Source organism: Papaver somniferum, chromosome 2 (genome assembly GCF_003573695.1).
Source record: "Papaver somniferum cultivar HN1 chromosome 2, ASM357369v1, whole genome shotgun sequence".
Taxonomy (NCBI): Eukaryota; Viridiplantae; Streptophyta; class Magnoliopsida; order Ranunculales; family Papaveraceae; genus Papaver; species Papaver somniferum.
The window spans coordinates 218,698,531-218,719,442 of record NC_039359.1 but is presented as its reverse complement, the minus strand read 5'-3'; the positions used below and the strand labels follow the sequence as shown (position 1 = coordinate 218,719,442).

At 36.3% G+C, this 20,912-nt stretch overlaps 1 long non-coding RNA gene and 1 pseudogene across 1 annotated transcript; one reads left to right on the top strand and one right to left on the bottom strand.

Annotated features, from left to right (window-relative positions):
* The first annotated feature begins 12,021 nt into the window (after positions 1 to 12,021).
* LOC113350562 lies at positions 12,022 to 17,088 on the top strand (annotated as a pseudogene).
* Positions 17,089 to 17,799: 711 nt separating this feature from the next.
* On the bottom strand, positions 17,800 to 20,076 carry LOC113350561. The gene is made up of 4 exons (XR_003360969.1): positions 19,753 to 20,076; positions 19,568 to 19,638; positions 18,930 to 19,006; positions 17,800 to 18,247 (listed from the first exon to the last, which is right to left on the bottom strand). It is a non-coding gene; the product is annotated as an uncharacterized LOC113350561 (long non-coding RNA).
* Positions 20,077 to 20,912: the final 836 nt, after the last annotated feature.

Here is a 20,912-nt window from a genome sequence, read left to right as displayed (position 1 = left end):
TGTCGCTCAAGTGCGACAGTTTCCAATTCCTTTCTCGCGACTTAGGAACAACAACACCTCTTTTGTATCGTTTATTTTGAACGCTTTATATGCGTCGCAAACACTGTTGTAAACCGTTTTTCTCCATTTTCTCTTGATTGTAAACAACTTTTGAGTATCAATGAATCAATTTGAGAGGTTTTTCATCATGAGTAGCTAAACCCAATCCCAGGGGTGACGGAAGAAGCCGTTCTTCCAAAAGTTATGTGGTAAAATTTATTTAAATTTATTTATGCAACTCTTTTATGATTAATTGCACCGAATAAATATGGAGTAAATGATTTTTATTAATCAATTGTGTTTTATCTTGATGGAGTATGCTTAGTAAATTGCTTTTGATACTTCATGCTCGCGATTAACAATGGATGTTTTCAAAATCTAATTTAGGCAATGATTAGAATCACAATTTCCTTTTATTGGAGTTATATTGTCTAGAATTGCATGATAAGAACTGTTATTGAATCACATAAATTTTGGTGGATGGTGGAATCCTGACCCCCAGTAAAAATTCTCTCCCATATTTTGTTAATATTGTGCATATAATTTTATTTATTTAAATCTAGAAAAAAGTTACCTTCACAAGTTCGAAAGAACCTAGTTTTTACCACTATCTACAACAACATTTGAAAATACATCAAGTTTTTGGCGCCGCCGACGCGGACCTGTGCTTAGGTAGATTTTTTTTTTTAGGTTTATTATTTTTTTTCCTTTTTACTGGTTCTTTTTGTCTTTAATTTGCAGGTTCGAAGTGGAGTACTAAGGACCTTGGAAGGAAAAGCTTAAAGCGGAAGGAGCGAAAGAGGAATTTTCTTTTTTTTTTTGTTTTATATATAGAAGAGAAAAAAAAAAAGAGAGAGATTTTTTTTAATATTTTTTTTTAGGTATTTTTCTTTTTCTTTTGCACTTTACTTTATTTGGACTTTGGACTGGACTCTTGGACTTTATTATTATTTTTTTAAACCCTACGGAAGGGTACCCTTAAATACAAACTGTGTGCAGGGAAGGACGGTGATTACAATATCACCTCGGCCCCTCGGGTTCGCACACGGCATAGGAGTCGTGGCCCGAGTCGACGACAACGGTTCATCGCCCGTCTGGTACGGGAGGTAAGTCCAATCGAAACACCCGCGAATCTCCTGCAAGCGGGTTACTGTCTGCCTTAAGGTGATAATTGTTTGAGGACGAACCGGACTGTCTTTATTTTCCTAGTAAAGGGCAAGGCCTGGCCTAAACAAGATAAGGGTTCGGATTTCATCACCGCTCCCTTCTTGCCCGCTTTAGGAGAACAAAACCTAACGCGAACCCAAGCTTTAAAATCTGATTAGAAAGAGACCTATAGGGTATCGAGCTTGTTAGGAAAATTTTTCGAAGGATATTGGTTATTCTTTTAGCATACTTCGAAGTTCATGACGGTTTCTGTGAGTTGAATGCGTGACTGCGCCGCCTTGTACTGCGGTGAGGCCTTGGGTATCAAAGCTCCACAAAGCTTCCCTCGCCTCGATTCAACTTACTTTGACTCGGATTGATTCCAGAGGGGTTTGCTTAAATTGCAACGAATTCCCTTTCGAAAGATAGAAGCTGGTCTAGAAACAATCTAAGTGGAGCCATCATGCTTTTTGTTTGCTAGAAATCTTTAGGTTTGCTTTGGTGGAGTCGAGTCGGCCTTGTTTGTGATTGTATAGAATCCCTCTGTAGTTTATATTTCTTCGGTGATGAATCCTTTTGAGGAGACGCCACCTGCGATGACGTTGCGAGAATATATGTCTAGAAATTCTCGTTATCAAGAGACGTCTTCGGAAATGACTCTTGGTGAATATATGCGTGGGCAGCGATATATGGATACTCCAACTTTTATTGAGGAATCACCTCTAACGATCTATGAGAAATATTATAAACATAGACCATGTAGTTTGGAACAAAGATTGAGAATTCTTGAATTTCAAAAATTGTATCATGATGATGAGGATAGTGATGATGAAGAATCTGAAATATGTAGGCAGAGTAATCAGGAATTTGTTTCTCCAGTTGAGCCTTATAATGATTATATTATTTCTGGTTCAGATCCTAATAATTTTAAAAATTATTCACCTATTCAAAAGGACGAGGATTTGACTAGAGATACCCCCGTTTCAGACGATATAGTATGTCCTGTTTACAAACCGATGATGGTTTAGAGGAACCAGTTTATCTTGAGAGTACTATTTTCGAGTCAAACGATTTAGAAACAATAGTCTTAGATGAACTCGTAGAGATTAGCGAGGATGAACCTGACTTAGAAAAATCAATTACCGACCTAGAAATTAGGGAGGTTATGACCAGTCTATCTAGAGACCGAAAACTCTAAGTTTGGGGGTGAGTATCATTCTCCATGTGCTTTAACTCTTAGTAAGGTCCCTCACTTGGGACTTGACATCAATGCCTCAACCATCTTACAAGATTATCTTCATAATCGTTTTCCAGAACCTAATGATATCCAACAAGAGTCTCAACTGTTAGAAACCCATCCTCTGGTTGATGTGGTTAACCCAGGCAATAATACCAAGATTGATTTTGTTTTCCCACCAAATAGTTTTCTTCCAAATGTGGGAACATATAGATTTCAAATGTGTCGAATATTAAGTCGTGAGACTAAACCTAAATGCTTTAGGAAATTAGAATCGACACATTTGCTGAAGAATGACCACTACTCTCATTGTGGTCAAATTTGTAAGTCAAATCTTATTGACTTAGAGGATCCTCAGTTATTTAGGTTATTATTGTGCGCTTCTAAGATCATATTTGAGTTTTTCCAGACTCTTGGACCTAATAATTTGGATCCAACCTATGAGGAAATGCATCCGAGGAAAATATTTTATTTAGACCCTTTCATAGAACCTGAACCTGAACCACAATTAGATATAAATATCTTAATCAGGAAACTAGATAAGGGCATGTTATTCTTGTTCACTTTCTTGGGTTATTGTAGTTTCCTTTGGTCATCTCTTTTTCGTTTTGAAGACCCACAGTTATTTCGACTGTTACTTTATGGTTCGAGTTGACTAATCCTTTCCTAAGTCTGGCTGAAGACTTTAAACTTAGCACTTCTTGGGAGGTAACCCAATCTCATGCAACCCGGTAATATCCTTCCTTCACTCTTTTGCTTCAAATAGTAACTGTCTCTCCTTGTTCATGCTTTTAATTTCATCTTTAGAACATTGAGGACAATGTTAGATTTAAGTTTGGGGGTATGGGAGAAACTTTTTAGTTGCAATAAATAAACTCCAGAGCCTAGAAATTTATGCGTATTTAGGATAGCACTAACCAATCTAAGTGGATGGAAACATTTTTGTTTTAGGAGTTGAGGAACCAATCTGACTAGATGGAAACATCTACAGAGTCTATTCATAAAAGCACAGAGCTCAGGTGTTAGAAATAACATGATAGTTTCGCCATATCTTGTTGAGTCCTTTTCACTTTCTATTTTTAGTTTTCTTTTGTTTCAAGTGATTTGGTGGGGCACACGATTCAAGTTGTTACCTTTTCTAGGGTGAAATAGAGTGACTGAGTTACCTTTTCAAAAAAAAAAAAAAAAAAAGACTGGACCAGTTAGACCAATCGGAATAAGTATTAACACTTGGATAGCAATATGCGTGTGTTCTCCCTGTTTCCGCCGCCTAAGCAAGCGTGGAATGCAGGACCCGTGGGAACTATCGTGTAATCTGCTGACAAGAAGCATGCGCTTGGATCCAAAAGATCTATTCATGCCGTTAAGTTAAAAAAAAATGGTTATTGTTTTGTGTAGTCAACTGTTGGTTCCCTTGTATTTGCCAGTTTGTTGATCTAGATTTAAGTTATTGACCACTGGTTCCCTTGTATATGCCAGTGTGTTAATATTAGTCAGACCGGTATCTCAGTCATTTAGGTTAGGTTCATCTTGGCAGAGGCCTTCAGACAGATATGGGAAACACCGTTCACTTTTCAACCATCTACATTTTTCTTTTTCCATCTTCTTAATCTTTTCATGTGATTAGTCTGACTCCGAGTATGATGTCCATCGTGAAACTATCTTAGTAGAGCTCTGTCACTTATATGAATTTTAGTATGCTTGAGTGCAAACTCGTGTACAACAATTGGAATTTCGCATCAGGGTTCTTCCTCTTAGAGTCAATAATTGTATGCCAACCAAGGAGGTTCTTTAGTGCTTTCCAAGGTTCGGCGTAGATAGCTAGGGACTGGAGTATTGGTTTTTGTGGGTACACCTCTGATAAACCCACCCGAGATTAACTCGGTCACTTTTCAAGAATAATTTTTGCTCGAGGACTAGCAAATAATAAGTTTGGGGGTATTTGATAGACACATTTTTGTGTCTAATTTGATCTCAATACTATATATTGTTGGCACTCGATTTTGTACTAATTTTGTTATTTTATGTATTTGTAGGTATTTTTTGGAAATAAATATTTTTGGAAAATTCGGCTCGAAAAGTTGATTTTGGCACCCGGAGGACACGTGTTATTCGGACTCTCGCTTTTGGATAAGGGGTAACCTAATTACTAAGGGGCACCCCCAGGACACCCTCTTCTTCATTTGAATTTCGATTTTGGCGGGAAAAATATTCATAACACAGGAGAATTTTCGATCGAAGAAATGAAGTAGTTTTAGGTCGATTCAATGGCTGAATTTTGGCATAAAGATGTGATTTAGCCTAAGAAAGATAGTTTGGGTGTCTAATTTGATCGGAATTGGCTGGAAATATCGATTTAATTCTCGAGCTCAAAACAGAGCTACACGGAGTGAACACGACCTGTACACGGTGTTGTTTGTGTTTTGGTTGTGCATGGAAGTGTTTTGGAGGAGTTGGATGACTTATGAGGCATGTATAAGGCTAACTAGAGCGTGCAGGATCAAAGTTTACGTGTGTAGAAGCCAAAAATGGAAATTATTGTTAAATATGGGCAGCGAGCAATGACGGGATTAATGGGAGATTATACGGTGTTATGGTCGGATATTTTTGTTCTAAAACACTATAAATACAAGGCTAAAGAGTTGAGAAGGGTTGGAGAGTCTTTGGGATAGTTTAGGAGTCGAGAAGAATCAATACAAAAGTACACAGCGAAAAGCTTCCTGCTGGTGCAAGGAAGAACACGAAGAACATTAGACAATAAGAGAAAGTCGTTGAAAAGTGTCGCTCAAGTGCGACAGTTTCCAATTCCTTTCTCGCGACTTAGGAACAACAACACCTCTTTTGTATCGTTTATTTTGAACGCTTTATATGCGTCGCAAACACTGTTGTAAACCGTTTTTCTCCATTTTCTCTTGATTGTAAACAACTTTTGAGTATCAATGAATCAATTTGAGAGGTTTTTCATCATGAGTAGCTAAACCCAATCCCAGGGGTGACGGAAGAAGCCGTTCTTCCAAAAGTTATGTGGTAAAATTTATTTAAATTTATTTATGCAACTCTTTTATGATTAATTGCACCGAATAAATATGGAGTAAATGATTTTTATTAATCAATTGTGTTTTATCTTGATGGAGTATGCTTAGTAAATTGCTTTTGATACTTCATGCTCGCGATTAACAATGGATGTTTTCAAAATCTAATTTAGGCAATGATTAGAATCACAATTTCCTTTTATTGGAGTTATATTGTCTAGAATTGCATGATAAGAACTGTTATTGAATCACATAAATTTTGGTGGATGGTGGAATCCTGACCCCCAGTAAAAATTCTTTCCCATATTTTGTTAATATTGTGCATATAATTTTATTTATTTAAATCTAGAAAAAAGTTACCTTCACAAGTTCGAAAGAACCTAGTTTTTACCACTATCTACAACAACATTTGAAAATACATCATGTCGCTTCCACCACAGCTGCGAGGAGAATAAGCTTGTCTCACTTAGGTTCAGAAGCACTACTTTTCTTGATGATTCTGTCAAATGTCATCCCATTAATAGGTGGAAAACTTCTTGCGCAGATATATCCCTCTCTGATGCACTTTTCACGAACAACCTCTTGATGCATATGTGGAATCGAGACAAGGTATCTGCTTATCATCCACAATCTCACGCAAAGTATCAATGAAATTCTTTGAAGCAGGTTCAGACTTTGTTGCATACTTAGCAATGTATTGAGTAACAGAATCTAAGGTCGTTACCGCAGACCAATCGATATTCTCTCCATGTTTGTAGAACCGCTCGGTTGTGAGAATTCATCCTTGTATGTTTCTACGATCTAAGAATCTATACATGTTGTTTTCTGGAGGTTCCTCGACAATCTTAGAAGTATCTTACAACTCTCTTGGAAATCTGAATCGACAAGCCTGCGCATATGGTCAAATTGGAATGTAATACATGCTGTGTGAACTGAAAATCTTTCAAAAATTGTAATTTATCTAGTTGTATGGTTATTAATCCTATTTTACATCTCTCTGTAATCAAATTACAGAGAGAAAACTGCAGTTTCTGGCGTTTCTAGTATCGTAAAACTGAGATACAAGACGTTTAAAAGCCTGGTTCAGACCTGGTTTTTTGCACAAACAGTCATATCTACAAAGTATATTGAAGTACCTACAAATATGATCAATCTAAAATTTGGGAAGATGATAAACCTATCTCATAGAATACTCACCTAAAATTTTAGCAAATTATAACGGTTAGATCTTCGAGAACGAAGGCTCAAACTACCCTACCTAGAAGCAAAAACCAGCAAGAAACATGGGTTTTATGACTATGAAGACAAACTTGTTTCTTTGTTACTTTAATTTTTCTTGGCCAATAAGTTCCACATTTTGTGTGCCGCATCACAAAGTTAACAAGAAAAGTGTAGTTAGTGTCATCATCTTCGACATTTGATCCCAAATGAATCTTTTTTGCACACAGATGGTCTTGCATGTTGATTATGAAAGATGGATTGGGGTTTTTCGTGCATACGAGATTGTCAAAGTAATCACACATCACCTTATGTACTGTCTCTTCTGTCCCAATATCAGAAAAAACCGGTCTATCCTTGAGCCACAAGAAGCCATGCAATGCCCAGTTCCTCTGTTCTGCCATTCATATCTATACCGTGGTCGACCACACAAAACTCATTCTTCAAAAATTATTTGAAAAAAAAATCTACTCTCTTCTGCAAAAACCAAGAAGAGACTAATGGTTTTCATTCGAAAGTCTTCCCCTTTTTTCGCCTTCTTTCCATGGGATCCAGACTTCCCAATATGTTTTCCGGGTCAAGAATGGCATGGAGTTCAGGCCATTGCAAATCCGCAGCACTAAGGGTGAAAAATATGATGCGTGAACCCAACTGCTTGACCACGGATATGAGTTCTTTGAATCTACTGTACTAATAAGACCTCGTACCTCGTGTCCGCTTTGCATAATAAGAAGCACGCGACAATAACTGGATGTCGCCGGACGTAACCATGTCTCGAATAGATTCGATTGACAGTTTACCATCTGTTGGATTAAGTTTCACATACACCGACCCAAAAGATAAGGCGTGCCACCTGGTTGATGAGTTGAGTGAAAAATACCGGAACCTGGAATCTCGATGAGTCGAGTATACCCCATCAGGATTATCGGTGGATAAGCCGATCAGGCCATTTCATGAATCAATGAGTTGAGAATCAAGTACAAACATATCGCGTGGGAGATCAATTTGAACATCCATATGGTAAGATCAGGATATTTCATCAAAATCTACTGTATAATGATACCCACCCTTATAATAATAAGAATTCAGTTTCTTAAAAAACCCAAAATTTAAAAATTTTGTTGATTTCTTTATATTTATATATGCACTTTTGGATTTGAATAATATGTAGCGACATGAATTATTCTACATGTGTATGTTCCCGTATTAATGTTATTGTTTCCTAGTTTATAGTTCTTTCGTATATCGAAAAATTAGATTCTCTGTATACCATATTGGTTGTAATGAGTTAACACAGTAAAATAATAAATCAAAGTTTCTTTTTAAATATTGGAATCTATATTATTATACTTTGAATAATTTACATACCACTACCCAAGCTAAAGGTAAACAGAATATAATTATATGTTTTCTTTTGCATAGACAAGAAGATTGGTATGGATATTGTATGAGATGTGATATGTTTAAAAGAAACAATCTTAGAAATACAAACCCAAAGTCGCATCAAATAAGCTCATTTTAGGTGTATACATACCTAAATCTGATTATAGAGCTAAACTAACAATATATGGTACATAAATAAATATTACGTATGTTCGGTATCATATAAATATATACATAAACAAGAAAGAAAGAAGAAAAAAAACTAAAACCCAAAAAGTTCAAGTTGGTTTTTTAATTAAATTCAAAAACAAGAAGAGCAATAGACTTATACAAAAGAAAACTATTTTTTTCATCATTTAATGAATAAAATTACATGATAATAAGAATCATTATTTAATGATTAAAACTACATGATAATAACATGTTATAAATAAAGAAAGAAACATAAAGTGGAGAAGATAAACGAAGAAGAATAATTTATTTTAATGTGTATAAAATAATGTAGTAGTACGTTGTTGGAACTTAGCTTGTTAGACTTCAAGCTAGTTTCTTGTAATAATACTCTTTACCCAATAAAAAATAAGGTCAAAAATGTGTATACAATTTATAAAATACAGAGGTTTAGAACATTATTTATAGATTTATATGCTTGGTGGCCACGTAATAGGATCCCATTATTTATAGGTAAACATAAGTTTATAACATAAAACAAAATTTTAAAAAATCCAAAACTCCAACTACAAAAAACAACATTTTAAAAGGTGAGAAAAAATAATAATTCTTGATCAATCTCTGTTTCTCCTTATCCCCATAAACTAATTATGTATTTAGGTCTGCCACCCAACCATGAAACTGGGAAGGATTAAGAAATGGTCGAAAATATTTACCGGGACAATGAGGCTTCTTCCGATAAATTGTTCTTCAACAGTTTTGAAGCACTCTATCACGAATTTGAGGTTTTTAATTACCTCGAAAGACTTGATAATAACCTTCGTGTGTCATATGCAAATGTTTTTGAAAGTGATTTTTTTTTGTTGAATTTAATCAATTTTAGAGTGAATGCTCGGTTGAACCTAAGATTATTACTCTTACGGGAAGCTGTTTGTTCTCTTGTTTGTGAAGGGGGTTTGGGAATAAGAAGATTGGAGGATGTAAACAAGGCCATGTTGATGAAGATGGTGAGTGGGCTAAATTATTTAAAGATAAGTTCCACACTAAATCTAGCAGATGGATACCATAATACAAGGAATCCTATATTCCTTTGGGTAGCGCAGAAGTTTGATGAAGATACTAGCTGGGTTATTGGAAATGGACAAAAAGTGGCAGTGTGGTTTGATAAATAGATAGGTGATACCACCGTCAGAGAGGTAGTTGGAGATGATAATTCCTTTATTAATCAGGAATCTGTAGATGAAGGTATGTAACTTGATTCATGATGATCAGTGGCATATTCCTGCAAGATTCTTTGGTTGGTTTTCTGTTGATGACCTTCATGCCCTGCATAAAAGAGAAGATATGAGAATATAGACTGAAAATCGAAGAGGAATTTTGACTGCAATTCTTGGTGCTTTAATAAAGTTAGAATCAAATTTCCAGTTATGAACGTGTATAAACAAACTTGGGAGAATCGGTACATCCTGATATTGCTAGCCATATATGGAAATTAGTAAAGAGGTATGCGCTATTAATAAGAGGCTTTGCAATTTCGTCTAAATGCTATCTTTGTGGGCAAAATGAAGATTCATTGGAACACATAATGTGGTTCTGTAACTTCGGGGAAATTGTTTGGCAGTGGCTTGGAGGTATTTTTTTTTCTTTTCTGAATCCATCTTCTTATCTTAAAGTATTAGCTTTAAGTAAGTATAAATATTAAACAAGTGTGGAGAGTGGCAGCATGTAGTACCATGGTTGAAATCTAGTTTACCAGGAAAGAGATGTGTTTGATAAGAGTCATCTAATTAACAAATGAGGAAGTCTAAGAATGAATAGTTGTTGTTGGAATGCATCTTATGAACTACAGGTACTGAGATTTTTCAATATTGAATACAAAAGCGTACAAGTTATAAGAGATGTATAATTCAATTTCCTGACCCCTTTATACTTTTAGTTTGTTGTGACGGATCTTAAAGAGGAAACCCTGGTCAGGATATGGGTCCATCGTCAGAATGACTCATGGAAAATTTATATTTGCTGAGAATGGTGGATTAGGCATTGCTTCTAATTTCATTGCTGAAGTGATGACTGTAGTTAAATCAATTGAATGGGCAGTGGAAAATCGGCACATCAGGGTACTTAATTATCCAGTCATATTCTTCGGATGTGTTTAATCTTTTGGTTCCAACTTTCTTAGATAGTTCGGGCTAAGATGTAGTGGATTGCTGGGTATAATTCAGCTGCTAAAATGTAAACACAATCACAATTTTTTTGTTGATGCCTGACAATAAAAGGTGTCATGTTACATAGTGGTAAATATTACAATTTTAGTCTAAGCCTACTTTCCTAACTACAGTGGAATGGCCGTACCAGAAATACTTTAGATTTTGTTAGCGTCTGTATAGCTCTGCTTTTGGTTTGTTATTTTGAGTTGTAATCTGCTTGGTTTCTGGTAATAAAATTTATCTAATTTAGCAACAACAAAAAATAACAGAGGATTATAATCATAAATATTATATCTGAGTCCGACTGTGTGTACATTATCTTCTCGTCCACTTAATTACAGTTTTTTTTTTCTTTTTCTTTCTGACTCGATATAACTTATTACATCTGAATATGACTATTTACATCTGACTCAAAAAATATACTCTCTCCATTTTAAAAAGACAGGTTTGTTTTATGTGTAATTTGTACATAGAACAAGCCCATCTTTTTAAAACGGAGATGGTATGAAATAATATAGTTATAAGTTTTTTTTTATTATTCCAATCAGATATGTGACCAGCGAGTCATGTACAACTACTTAGTTAATTCAAATGGCTCTGCGTCAGACTACGAGTCAGACTACGAGTCAGACACTTAACTCGTCAAGATAGATGCATGGGATGCACGGATGCGTGGGATTTGATGAGGTGTCCGCGTCAGACGCACCGGGGACGCGGGACGCGCCTACGGCGCAGACTGATTATTTGATTCTATTTGTATATATTTTGCATTTATACATATTTACATTATTGCATTCATTAATTATTAAGGTTAATCACATCCTAATTTAAATTTGAGGGAGGATCCATGGACAAGGTCGGACAAGATTTGCGCCATTTTCTCCGCAAAACCCAAACGATAATGAATTTAAGTCTAATATTTTGATGGTATATTCTTCTTATAAGACTCTACATTCCTACAAAAAACGAGCACAATTCGAGATGTATAAAACCACCGTCTACCCCTTTGAATATCAGTCGTTCAAAATTAACGATTGAAATTAAGATCGGTAGATGGTCAGGTTTGCTATCTCGAATTGTATTCATTTTTGGTAGGAATATAAAATCTTATAATAGCAACATATCATTAAAATATTAGACTTAAATTTCTTGTCATTTGAGTTTGCCGGTGAAAATAGCGCAAATCTTGTCCCACCTTGTTCATCTAAGGGTGTCCATGGATCCTCCCTCTTTAGATTTACTTAACATTTATAGATTGTTTATTTTTTTGTACATGAAATTTATACTTGCATACATATATAATATTTTATATTTATATTTATATATTCGTGTCCGCGTCCTAATATTTTCGGTATTTGGTCATGTCCGCGTCCACGTCGTGTCGTGTCCGCCTCCGCGCAACCCAGATAGATGCCTATGAAATTTAGATCCCTAATCTGACCCTAAACAAACAAATGTCGTGGATGAGGTTGACCTCTATTTTAACACCGTGCCTCAGTAAAAATTAACCCTAGTCTTTTTTTACAGTGAATTCATTTCAACTAACCAAACACTTCAACTTCAACTTCAACTTCAACTTCAACTTCAACTTCAAAGCAAAGTCTCCTTCATCTTCTCCAACTCTTTCTGTACTTCACTCCCTCAAATCCACCAGGTCAAATTAACAATGGATCAATCGATTAAACCCCTAAACGAAGGTAATCATTTTCCACTTCAGGGGCTCAGAAAATTCATTTAAAAGAAAATAAATAAATTTGAATAGTTAAAATTAGTAACCATAAAAATGATTTCTTTTCTGTTGATCATGAATTAAATTGATGAATTCATATTCTATATTCAGTTTGTAACATCACCAATTGGTGGAGTTTTGTGATTTAATTAAAAGAAAAGAGCTTTTAAAAAAAAAAAAAATTATTTACAGTCTGTGGTTTCTTGTTTCAGCGATTGAACAACAAAGAATTGTCATAAAAAACAAGTATGGTGAAAATCTTGTGGGTATCTTACATGAAACTGGTTCAAAGGAAGTTATAATCTTATGCCATGGATTTACTTCCAATAAGGTCTCTACTTGAAATTTCTATTGTGCATGAAATAAGTTATAATTTGATTTAGTCGCTTGTATAATCCAATGAATGACGAATAAGTTCAATTTCCATATACAGGAATGTCCCATTAATTTGAATGTTGCTGACGCTTTAACAAAAGAAGGAATCAGCCCTTTCCGCTTTGATTTTTCTGGGAATAGGTATGCATTTTGTACTTGCTTTATTTAATGGGGCTCTAATTGCAAGTGACAAGAAACACTTGAATTTTCTCGTTTATGAATGCTTGTTGTTTATTGTTTGTTCCGCTTATCATGTATATGGTTTCGTACATTGAGTTAAGCTAAATCTATATTACGATGGTGTCTTTCCTCTAGTGAAAGTGAAGGGGCATTTGAGTTTGGAAACTACAATAAAGAGGCTGATGATTTGCATTCAGTAGTCCTCTATTTCTTAGGGATGAAACGGGTTATAGGTGGGATTCTTGGGCATAGTAAAGGTATGTATTATCCTAATATGCTTTCAAGTATCCAATGTGGTAGTTACTCTTGTATCTCCCTTGGATTAGAAGTTGAACATTGAAGACATCTTTTGGTAGATTGTTATTGTATGATGATTTTTTGCTTTCTACGTCATGATGGAATACGACGTTTTAGTTCTTTTTGTTTGCTTGGTTGGATTTCTCCCTTAGAAATGATTATAAGGGGCTAGAGATCACAAAAAAATTGATGAGATTAGGATTTGTGTGTATTACTGTACAACACTTCGTTCAATGCAGGAATAAGTGTAAGAAGTTTAACTTTACCAATTACCACTGAGTAGATCATATCTAACATTTGATGGCCAGGGGATCTGACTTGAAGTGTGGTGGTCTAGTTTCATGAGTATTGTTTATCTTCTTCCCATTCAACTCTTTTTTTTTTCTTCTGGATAGAAGGTATAAATTACTGACTAAGTTGAAAAATTTCCACCTAGCATTACAAATTATAAGGACATTGTTCTCCGGCGTCATCCACTCCCACCCCTCTTCCAGCACCCTGGGATGAGGGCGGAGCAGTTCACCGATAGATGTATCTGGCATATTATACTGCCTTAGGTTATTACATACTATAATTAACTTAAAGTAACTGATTAAGTCAGTTACAGAGTTTAGTAATCTATTTCCACTAATCCCTTTCACATCCTGCACCGTCTGTTTTACTTGCTTCGCTACTTCCTTGTCTTCCATTTCCAGCTTGACTTCCCTAATCTTCCGTTGTTGGGCTATGCCAAGAGCTGCTATTACTCCAACCGTGTGTCCTTCTTGGAGTTCCCTGCCCTGCATCTGACTTTGACTCTCCCTGAAATACTATTTGTTTCATCAGATATTTCAGTTCCGTTCCTGCTGACTGAGATCTGTTTGTGTTTTCTGTGTGTATCTGAATAGTCAATGACCTGCATGGTTTGGTGAGAAAGGTCATGGTAGGGTTTTGGAGCCGGCTATTGATTGCTAGATGTTGGTTAATCAAAGTAATGGTGATTTGTGGATTAGGTTCTGCCCCCTGGAAACATTTTTGGCACCGAGCCTTCCATATGAACCAGCAAATGGTTGCGGACAATTCTGGAGAATCCCCACTACAGAGCTACGGGTACCTAACCTATCTTCATACCAGCGACGGAACCAGTCACTAATCTCATCATTTTCCCAATTTCTTCCTAATTAAGTTATGCCCATACCAAACAGCCCTACTAAAACTACAGTCTCTTAGCATGTCGAGCAGTTACACATACAACATTCCGAGGGTATACTCTGTATCCGCCTATTCAGGGTGTTGTTTACCGGAAGTATGTCATGCATTACCTTCCACATAAAGATTTGAATTCAAGGTGCAATGTGGAGACTCCAAATTTTCCTCCACGTAGAAGGTCCAAGAGTATCCATCTCCCCAGTTGTCTGATCCTAGCTTCAACCTGAAAGTCATAGACTTTCTTAACAGAGAGACCGTTCCTGGGTATCTGAAGAGTTTTCATTTTGGGCGAGGTCTATGGTTTTGATGTTTTCGACTACTCTAGGCTGGAAAAGTTGATGTAGGTAGTCATCATTCCAATTCCCTGTGGATTGGTCTACCAGCTGATGAACATGAGTCATGGTATTCTGGATGATTGGCTTAGCAGCGTGTTTCGAAATGTTATTAGGGGCATTCATGGGGATCCATCTGTGGTTCCAGATTTGAATATTCTCCCCATTACCCACTTTCCACTCAGCATCTTCCTTTATGATATTGAGGCCTTTCCATAATCCTTCTCATAGCCACGAACTATTAGGGCTCACCTTGTCATTCAACAGTGGAGAGCTATTGGGGAAATATTTGGAGCCTAATATCTTCCCCCACAGACTATTAGGGCTGTGGATAAGCCGCCAGCCCACTTTAGTAATCATTGTCATTTTGAAATCATTGTGCCTCTTTTGAATCCCTGACCTCCCTTATCTTTGGATCTACACACAACAGTCCATTTTTTTAGGCAGAAACCTCTTGTTTTCCCCGTCCCGTGTCCCCAAAAGAAAGATCTATTGAGGGCATCCATTTGCTTGGTGATAGTTTTAGGTATGACAAAGCATGTCATCTGATACGTGGCCATTGAGTCCGCCACATGTTTAATGAAGATAGTTTTCCCTGGAGGCGTAAGATGCAGGCCTCTCCATCCAGTGAGACTACACTTTAACTTGTCGAGAAGTGGCTCAAAACATTGGATTTTAGACCTATGGGTGAACAGAGGTACTCCTAGCCTAGGTATTTGTCCTCAAGTTTGATCCCACCAACTTTCATTATTTCTATTATTCCTCTCGCCACTCTATTCCCCCACACTAGACCCAAAAAAAAAATCCAGATTTATTGTAGTTTATGAACTGACCAGACCCCTTGATAAAAGTATCTAGGATTTGTAACAAATTTTTTACTTTTTCTTTTAGTAGCTCTAGCAAAGATTAGCAGATAATCCGCAAACAACATATGTGCTATGGAGGGAGCATTTGTGGCAACTTTGATTCCATGAATAAGACCCTTGTTTTCTGCATCTTTCAGGACACGTGAGAGGCCTTCCATGCTAAAATACCTTGCCTCAACTCCTTTTTCCACATGCTAAAATACCTCATCTGTAGATTTACATTATCTACTTCAGTCGTCCTTAGTTACTCTTGTCTCTCCCTTGGATTAGAATTTAAACATTGAATACATCTTTCAGTAGATTTTTTTGTAGATCTTCAATTGTTGTTATATTACTGAAAATGTTTCCTCTCAGGAGGAGATACGGTGCTCGTATATGCTTCCAAGTATCATGATGTACCTACAGTGATTAATGTTTCTGGACGCTACAACATGGATGAGGAGTTAAAGAACGTTTGGGTGAAAATTTCATGGAAAGAATTAAGGAAAATGGATTTATAGATGTTAAGGATGGAAAAGGTATTTTGTCTTTCCATCTCATATAGTGTTTCATTTGTGTTCTTTATATAGCACGACTGTTTAATCGGTAGTTTAAGAATGTTATTTTGTTCATCACAAATACGGATCCCATTCAACTGTATCTCGTGTCTGAAATTCTCGACCAATAACTTGTGGTGCCCTAAAGCTTTACTCTTTCTTTCCTCTCCCTGCAATATGGATCTCACAAACGAAGAGCTAAGTGCCTGGTCAGTATCCAGCAGACTTAGCATATTCGTCGTTATGTGGGATTGATCATGGTGGGGCAAATTTTGTGTTGCAGTTGGCTTAGGACATGAGATGGGCTAATTGGTGAAGGTACCTACACTGTTAGTACCAGTTTGAATTAAATGAACTCACTCCCATCTATAGTGTGCCAGTGTCCTAACGTAGACTCTTTTGCGTTTAACATAGCAGTAAATGTCATGTTTGATGGAGGTTTTATGGAAATGTAGGAAATTTCTGGTACCGCGTGACAGAAGAGAGCTTACTGGAACGGCTTGCTACTGATATGCATGCACTATGCCTTTCAATTCCAACGGACTGCAGGTTTGTCTTTCTAGCATCTCTGATACAAGGGCAATCTGTGAATATCGAACTCAAATCTTGATTGGAATTTTTAAATCACCGGACTTCAAACATATTAGATCTCAGATGTTTTGGAGTTGCAATTTTGATTTGTCAACCACTTAATCACTGAATTGTTCTTACTTAAACTATGTACAGGGTCTTCACTGTTCATGGCTCTGAAGATGAGTGTATACCTGTGGAAGATGCCTTCGAGTTTGCCAAAATCATACCTAACCACAAATTGCACATTGTTGAAGGTGCTGATCATTGTTACAATAATCATCAGTCTGAGTTAGTTGAGGTGGTGGTGAACTTCATCAGAGAATCCCTAAAGGTGAACAATATCACCCTTCATTAGGTACCATCTAGTAGTTAAGTTACGGCTTAGTCATCATTAAAATTATCCAATCCCGTAATTAGCATCTTAAAGTGGTTGTCTAGCTGTTTAGTTGTAGCTAAAATGTAATTTTGGCGGAACTCACGAAAATTGATGAGCCCTTGGATTTGTTCTGTCTTTTGATTTGCTGTACTCTTTTCGCGTACTTCATGTATGCTTTTAAATCTACTGATCTTTGCCATTCACATAAAAATAAGCATAGATATCATTTTGAATCTAATTTGACCTCCCGATGCAAAATGATGGGAAGTTACAGCAGGAAAGGAACCTGGTAGGTGTATTTTCTGAACTTCCCATTTTCTGAGTAAGATCTGTAATTAGGAAACCCATTGAAACATATTTATAAAGGGGTCATTTAACTTCGCTCTAATTCGTCTCACGAAGGAGGGAACGTTGAAAGAAGCAGCCTCAGAGAGAATGAATTCTGCAGTCTTCCTGTCTTTCCAACAGGAGCTCCTCGACTTGTATTCCTTAACGGAAAGGTTGAGAAGAATCAAGCTTTTTGCAATATGTGTGATCGTACCGATGCTAATGTATCTAACAAAGACTGCACGAAGTTGGCAATTGCTTGTGTGGAATCCTTTCCTGTCAGAGAAAGAAACTACCCGATCTAGCTTAAACTGGACTAAAATGAGAAGTATTATACAACTCTGTATCATCTTCACATACGGTTACTAGTACTTCTGGATATGATTTAATGGTTATGTTTCTCCTATTTGGATTTGATTTCTGTAATACTGCTGGATCGGAATGATGTTGATCGATTTCGTTCCAATATGCAATACCCATCCTTTTGTGGATGCTTCCACTACATCTCTCAGTACTGTAGCCAACATATTATTGTGCTTGAGACATGAGCATGTTCATGATCAAAATATGCCCTCTGGGAAAAAATCTCAAAATAAATGGAGTCACAGTTTGCATAAAGAAAATGGTGTAAAAATTGTGGTACAGGTGAGTATAGTATTCATATGTAAGTTTAGATTTCGAAATAAAGTACAAAATTTTGTTGTTATTTCTTATGTCTGGTTCTTCTTTTCCAGACAGAGATGTTGTAATACAAATGTGGTTCCGTATTACAGCACCCTTATTCCTATCTAAAGATCTCCTACAACTGTTACATAACAAAAGCTCACTTTGAAGGTTGCTTGAAAACATCATCTGTTTCCTTTTTTGTTGAAACTGCTGCAGTTGCTGCTGCTGTCATAGCAGCAGCTGCAGCTCCTAGCTTCACACCACCAGCTGCCTTCATTGCACCAGCCACCTTTGCAAATACAGCTATTCCACCTACTAGCATAGCTCTTAGAGCAACTGTTGGCTTTACCTCCATATCTTTTGTTACCACTGCAATAACAAGTTCAATAGACAACTGAGCAAGTATGAGCAACGGTAGTTGCTTATAAAGCATTCGCACGTAAAACAAATAATACTCTCCAACTAAATAAACCCAAGAGAATCAAGTATAGGGATCTTGAACTGCGAAGATTTTAACTTTCTGACAAAAGAAAAGGCAAAGCTATGAACTCTAGATTTCAATCATCTGATTCATTTTCAGTCATAATGGCCATCGCCTTTTCCTAAACGAATCACGTACCAAAGAAGTTTACCACGATCTGACGGCTAAAGGAAACTTAGAAGGGAATCCTGTGTTAACAATTTTTTCAAAACTGCTGGCCATATCTAATCAGCAAAAGAAAACAGGAAATTTTGGTATTCTCAGATTAGTGCTTCGCTAATAAAACCTCAAAGAGTCCACAGTAAGCAGGTCTAGCATTTGCCCGAGATCCCAAAATCCCAGCACTTAGACACCATATTTATATCAACACTCTATAATGATTACTTCCGAACATTTCATACACTTTTTTGGTTTAAATGTCCTTACATGGCGAAAATTAAAAGTTTCACCATATGCGCGAACATAAACAGGAATGAGAATTGTGAAAATGTATATATGGCTGAAGAATGTCTGAATCACATTTAATAAACCTTCGAAGCATGACAGACTTGGAATAACAACAGAACTTACCGAACAATAATTATCTTCAGTCACAATTAGCTAAAGAGAAGACAAAATCCCCCTGTTTTTTCTTTCCACAATGCTTCCTGCAACAAATGTTTGCATGGAAATGTATGAGCACTAGTATTTGATTCATTTCAGATGTAAAACAAATAATATTCTCCAACTAAACCTAAGTGAATTGAGGATAGGGATCTTGGAGTGCCAAGGTTTCAACAACTTTCTGATAAAAATAATGCCAAGTTCTGAACTCAAGATTCAATCATCTAATTCATTTTGACATGGCCTTTTCCTTAGTGAATCATGTAGGCAAAGTGATTTGCAACGATCTGACGGCTATACAAAATTATACAGAAGGGAATCATGTGTAATGTGTTAACAATCTTTCAAAGTTATCGGGTTATCGGCCGTATGGCCCGTATCTAATTAGCACAAGAAGACAGGCAATATTGGTATCCTCAGCTAGTGTTTCCCTTACAAAATGTAAGGAGCCCAAAGCTAAGCAGGTCTAGCATATGTTTAGTGCTTCACCAGATTCGCAAACATAAACAGGTATGCAGGTCATGAAAATGCTTATATGGCTAGAAAAAGTCCGAATCACATTTAATAAACCTTTTTAACAGACTTGGAATAGCAATAGAACTTACCCAACAAAAGATATGTACAGTCAGAATTAGCTCAAGAGATAACAACAAATTCCACTGTTCCACAATGCTTCCTGCAACAAATGTTTGCAGCAGAAATCAGCAAAAGATAAACTCCACAAAAAAAAAAAAAAAAAATTATCAATCAAGATAAGAGTTAAAACAAGCAAAATGCAGTATGCACACACCTTTCAAGTGTCTATATTCAAAGGGGTTACTAATGGTGGAAATAGTTCATCAAAACAGGAGATACTGCTACTAATCAGAGAAATTCATAATGGCTAAGGTCTTAAAATTTCAATTCTATATTATTCCTGGTATTAACAAAAGTTGAGATCCTTCTATTCATTAGGTCATGAATCTCCAAAATGGACCAAATTTAACCCATTCCAAACTAAAATTTGTTGAAATGAAGAACAATGGATCAAATTAAATTGCAACAAAGAAAAATTAGGGATAAATTATATTTATATAAAAGATTAAAAAGAAACTGAACTCGAAATGAAGATGGCAGAAACTATCTAGAGAAAACGGAACGAAAGAAAGTACCAGTTTTTGTTTATGTTTGGATTGCGGAGCACCGTTGGTTCAATTAGTGGGTTTACGAAATTGCAGGAATTACAGACAACCAAAGAAGAAGATGAAATGAAATGAAATGAAATGGTTCGGTTCGGTTCGGTTCTTAAATCCGATTTAGATTGTGATTCGCAAATTCGGATGTTGGAGTTTGGGCCTTGGGATTGGTAGGATGTTGACATCCAAGCTTTCACTTCGTACCCCCGAAACAAAAAGAGCTTAGCAAATACTCCTTCTGATTTCTGTAAAAGACTAGTATGTAACCCGTGCTACGCACCGGAATTGATGGGAATCGGTTATTGGTGTGGCGGGGCTTCGCTCCGCCGATTTGTTGGAACATTTTCAAAACGAAATTTTTCTGATTAGTCAAATTATTTTTAGCGGATAGGAAAAAATGATTCCAACTGTCCCATCTGTTGGGCAAAATAGACACAACCAAATTCATTACGCTAAACTTACCTAAGATGGAAAATTTGTCAACAATGCAAATGTAAAATAAAAAGTAAAAACAGTGTGCACATACACCATCAACTTCTTTTACCATTTAGCACTGTGAGCGTTGAATTTTTCACTTAAATGAGTCAACTGTTATACCCTTATCGGTATCAAATCAGTCAATTTGCTATCCGAAAATCAGAGATATCTTCCTTCTTCTTTTTATGCAAAGAAAATCAGAAATAGCTAAAGACCAAAAACACTTCAATTATTTTCATCTGAAAGAGGCAAAACACAGTTTCAAACTAAAAACAAGGTTCCAAATCAGAGGAATCTT